The sequence below is a fragment of the Callospermophilus lateralis genome, chromosome 15, assembly GCF_048772815.1.
Source record: "Callospermophilus lateralis isolate mCalLat2 chromosome 15, mCalLat2.hap1, whole genome shotgun sequence".
In the NCBI taxonomy this organism is placed as follows: domain Eukaryota; kingdom Metazoa; phylum Chordata; class Mammalia; order Rodentia; family Sciuridae; genus Callospermophilus; species Callospermophilus lateralis.
Genome location: NC_135319.1, coordinates 78669011 through 78674107, shown reverse-complemented (window position 1 = coordinate 78674107; position 5097 = coordinate 78669011). Strand labels below are relative to the sequence as shown.

The window sequence follows — 5097 nt, the reverse complement described above, 5'->3', positions numbered from 1 at the left end:
CATGTCAGTGGTCTTGGCTTCAAATGAAAGGCCTCAGGGGGACATCCAGACAGTGCCCTTGTTCTGTGTTATCCGGCCGAAGGGTGATCTTAGGCAAAGCACACATTGGACAGAGAGAGGCCAGCCTGGAAGGGGAGCCAAGTCAGTTTGCTAAACCGCAGTGCAGTTTCAATGGAGCATTGGCAAATACGCAGCTACTGGATTCATTCTTTGGATTCTTCCTGTCCCCGTGGCCACAGGGAGACTTTCTCTCCTGGGCATCCACTGGGAGAAACGTAGTGATCAGTGAATCGGGCACAGGAGGGACCTGAAGAGAGGCAGAGGAAGAACTGGGAACATGCTGCTGACCAGAAGCAGGGGCCGGAGCAGTCTTTATCTGTTACCTGCCCTTGTGCAGGGAGAGCAGGATGGCGTCCAAGGGTATGTTCGCTGGGACTTTGCCCAGGCTAATTTTCCATGACAATGGCTGCTCTATGCTCTTTGAGGAGCATTGCAATGGCTTTGCAGGCCTTGTGTGGCCCTGGCCCGAGTTGGAAAAGACTCCCTCTTGGACTTCCGGCTCAACCCAGTAGCGGGTGAGGGACTCTGGCTGCGAGTTACCCGGGAGGCCAGACAAGCATTTCCCTGCTGCACCACCATTTTTACAGAAGGGAGCCTTTACTGGTCACAGCAGGGCTGTCCAAGACGCAGCAAGTGGCCATCCCTGACCACTGGGCTCTTTCACTCCAGCTAGAAGGAAGGTTGAACTTTGTACTCCACACAGTCCCTGAGAGATTTTGCCAGACAGCATGTCAGAGTGTTTTTCTGACTTTCTGGGGGCCTCACTCTTCACAGCCTGTTCTTATGAAAAATGCTAGGTGAGGTCAGAGAAAGAAAGACACTTGGAAACCAGGGCTGGGCTGAAGTGCACCAGCAAGAGTGGACACTTAGTGGTGAGCAAAGTTACAAGCTGGTTTTAATGTTCCCTGATGTCTTTAAGAATAGATAGAGACTCAAATAAAGGAAACTACTGATAAGGGATTTGTGACTTAAGCAAGGAAAAATGTAAGTGCTCTGTTCTTTTGAGAGCAATAAAGACAGCAAACAAGGAAATGCCATAAGCCGTGACCCATAGTGTGTACACACAAAGGGGAGATTCTTGCTTTCAAGTCACCTTCATAAAAAGATAAAACTTAGTGAGGGAAATGACTCATAATTACTATTATTAGTATTTTTTAAGTTTGTTCTTTCAATCAAGGTGGCTCTTAAGTAGAGTTTCCCCGGGCAACTTAATCTCTTATGTCAACATGTTGCCTACACAGGCCTCACATTCACACCTTGGGCGTAAGAGTCGAGATGGATGGTGTCCACAAGGCAGCCAATCCCTTATTAACCCCATGGGGACTCTCCACTTACAGTGTCAAGGCTTCCTAAGCTTAAGTGCATGGGTCCTGAGGCGGAGACGGGACCAAGAGGAGCCTTCCTAATTCTTTTTGGCAGCAAGTGACAGAAAGCAACTTTGAAGCACTTTATGAGCTAGGAAAAGACAGCTCCCAAAAGAATCTTTAAAAAAAAATTGTTTCTAGGAGAATGGGGAAGAGGAGCAAGGTAGGCAGAAGTAACAGTGTCTACTACCACCTGTGCCTGGGCACTCTTCCCTCCCCTTCCTCTCCCAGGTGCTTCCGCTGCCACTGGGCCATCTCCCACTCGGACCTCTTGTTCGATCTCAATTCAACTTCTCCCACCTTGGGCACATGGTGTGCATCCCAGTGAAAATCCTGATCTGTTTAATGCCTATTTGAGGTAGATCAAGAATTAGGATTGGTAACAGGCCAAGACTATGGAATGAAAAGGATCCTACGGCCTTCGAATCTTACAGGTTGATGCAGCAAAGAGATGTAATTAAAAATTCTTCCCTTTCCATCTCAGTAAACCACCTATTCCCAAGATTCCAGGGAGTGAGCATTTGACAATATTCAACCTGCACTACTGAAAAGCTGATATTCGACTGCTGATTGTGCTAAGAAATGTAAGAAGAAACTCAGCATTTTGCTTTGACTCTTGCCTGCAAGTGAGTTCAGGTAAGGAATCATATGGACAATTCCATGAAGATTCAAGAATAGGGCACATGAGCTCAGAAAACGGAAACCGGAGACGATTCTTGACTCCCACCAGGCATGTCAATAGTAGGTCGCTTCCTCTTTCAAGCCATTTGCTGGAAATGTGTGTGTTTGAATGTTTATTTACTTAGCTCTACACTCCTGTTAGGCTGCAAGAAAAGTATTAATCTTGTCCACAGCAGTGTCCCCAACACCCAGCAAAGTACTCCCTGTGTTTCCAATGAGTTCATGGATCTTCACCTTAAGCACCACCATATGAAAGACCAGCTAACTCTATCTGCTTCTATCAGGTCTCACCTCATTTGATTCCTCTGATTTCTTGCTTTTTCTCCCATAACCTAGATTGCACCTGACCATTATGCTCTTTTATACATCATGAGATTTGAGGTTAGCTTCCACCACTGACTATTCTATTTTATTGGTTCAAATTGTTGAGTGAGATAGTGAAGGAAGATGAGAGAGAGAGAGAGAGAGAGAGAGAGAGAGAGAGAGAGAGAGAGAGAGATATGACCAATTAATCAGCTCATCTATTTGCATCAGGTCACAGGTCAAGAGCCAACCAGAAGAAGATTGATTACCCTTGAGTCTGATGGATGCCCACTTTGATCATCAGCTGAAATGAAGGCAAAAGGTCACTATTAATGGGTTCAAAATAGGTTCCTGGTCAGCATAGGTTCCTGCATGGGGAATTTCTTAGAGAAAAAGGTATGTGTGTAGCAAGCAATGTTTGACTTCTCTTGTAAAATAAGACGTTCACTCTAAAGAGCTACTGTAATCAGAGAGAGAAACTACAAAGGCAGACTCACACTAATCAGTGTAGAACCTGGTGCGTCCCTGCAGGTCTGCCTTGCTGCTGATCTAGCCATCCTTTTCTCCCTTCTTTCTAGAAAAGACATCTTTCCTGGTCACAGGAGAGTACATGTGATTCAGAGGGGACTAATGGGTGAACTTTAGCTCCCCCAGACACAGTGATTGGGTCAAGGGTGAGCAAAACCAGGCCAGGAAGAGTCCTTCCTTGAGATTTTAAACAATGAATCTGGAAGAGAGCGATTCTTTTCTCCTCTGAGACCGTGGAGCTGCTGCAGCAGACATTTTCTCCATCATGAGCTGGAAAGAATGAGCCGTGAGTCCGAAGTGGGGACGACAGGCTCAGAGAGCATCCAGACAGCTCTTAACTCCTGATGCCTGAAGGTCAAGTCTACCCTGTTTTGTTCTTCCCATTGTTCGATTCAGAGATTGAATAAACTCTCCCTTCCTCTCTCTTTCTCTCCCTCCTTTCCTTCCTTTGCTTCAGTTAGTTCAAGTGGACTTTTTCTTGCCACCAAGGAAGTTCTGAATTAATACAAATGCTGAATTTGGTCATTTAGGCTAAACAAATTTTTGCTAGATTATGAATAAAATTCTGAAATGCATAGACATTCAAAGGGGTTGGGGAAGAGTACACTGGCTCAAGAATCTAGGAAAGACTTCATGGTGGTAAACCTTTACTCTGAGGAGGGACAGAAGATAAAATGATGAAAGGGAGGGAAGGCAGGGAAAGCAAAAGAATGATCCTGGTGTGGATGAGCAGCACTATTTTAGCATCTTCTCAAGGGTTGATTCCATCTATCAGTTTTCAAATAGAAATTCCTTTAGAATGTGAACTATTTCTTTTTTCATCCTTTCCATAACCAACAATCTTTACAACAGTTTTATGTAAACTCCAAGAAGGATAGTGTTAGTGTTCTGAAAATACCCAGTGGTATTCTTATTACTTCCACAGTACTGAGAAACCCATTCCTAGTAGGGAATCTTCGTAATAAGAGGAGTCATAATTTAAATTTTTATAACATCTTATTTTTCCATGCTTTAAATGCTCTTCCTATAATACAGTAGCCCAACAATCTTTAACAGCTTCCAAAACTCTTTTAGCTTTTCCTTGGTACATGGTAGGCCTAGAATAGTCTTAAGACTCTTTTTTGTGCTAAGTATTATTTTTAAAAGTCTGATGAAATCTATGAGTTCTCTCAAGGAAAGTGTACATATTCCATGCCTGCTACTTTTGCATAAAACTCCAGGGGATTTTCAACCACCCCTGAGACCTCTAGAGAACCATCAAGCCCTGGATAAAAACCCTAATAGTTATAGGATCTAGTATTTTAGTTATAGTGCAACACCTGTATGCCTTGAACTGCCCACAGATATCTTTTCCTACCGTTTTTTCTCTCCTTGGGCCTTGTTTTCTTGTGAGTGTTTAAATTTGTTTTATCACGACCTGCCTGCTTATTTTCCTTGGGAAATCATTTGCAGAACTTGTTTGGGGCTAGCTTGGAGTCACATACATTCCCCTCTTTCCCCCCGCCCCCCCAAAAAATTTTGTGCTGGTTTCTGCCTAATACTTAGAGACTCGACTCTAGTTTAATTGAATGGCTTAGGGTTATTTTGACCACCCAGGTTATATGAATTGGGGACCTTGTGGCAGACTGAATGGTAGACAAGATATGCTCACCACTTGATTCCCTAATCTAGGAATGTCACCTTATTTGGAAGAGGTTCTGCTCATATAATTAAGGTAAAGGACCTTGAGATGAGGATCTGGATAGTCTGGGTGAATCTTCAATCCAACATTAAGTGTTACCATGAAGGACCAACAGAGGAGAAACACAAGAAGCAGAAGAGGCAGAGGTCAGAGTAAAGAAGCCGAGAGTCAAGGGCTGCTGAAAGCCACCCGCCCGGAGTTTGAAGAGACAAGGAACGACTCTCCTCTAGAGCCTTTGCAGGGAACCACACCTGCTAACACCTTGATTTTAGACTTCTGGCCTCCAGAACTGTCAGAAAATAAATTTCTGTTGATTTGAGTCCCCAGTTTGGCATAATTTGTTATAGCAGCTACAGGAAGTCAACATAAGCTCCAAATCCACACAAGGGTTGACCTGTTATGACAATTCCTCTAGGCCCTTCCCTCATTCCTGCCCTGCTCAGCTGGGAGACAACATTCCTTGCCGTCCCCTGGGGCAGA

At 44.3% G+C, this 5097-nt stretch overlaps 1 long non-coding RNA gene across 1 annotated transcript; it reads left to right on the top strand.

The window, feature by feature from the left end:
- Positions 1 to 292: 292 nt before the first annotated feature.
- On the top strand, positions 293 to 4861 carry LOC143381437 (uncharacterized). Its single transcript, XR_013088814.1, has 3 exons — positions 293 to 420; positions 1909 to 2165; positions 2640 to 4861. It is a non-coding gene; the product is annotated as an uncharacterized LOC143381437 (long non-coding RNA).
- The last annotated feature ends 236 nt before the right edge of the window (positions 4862 to 5097 follow it).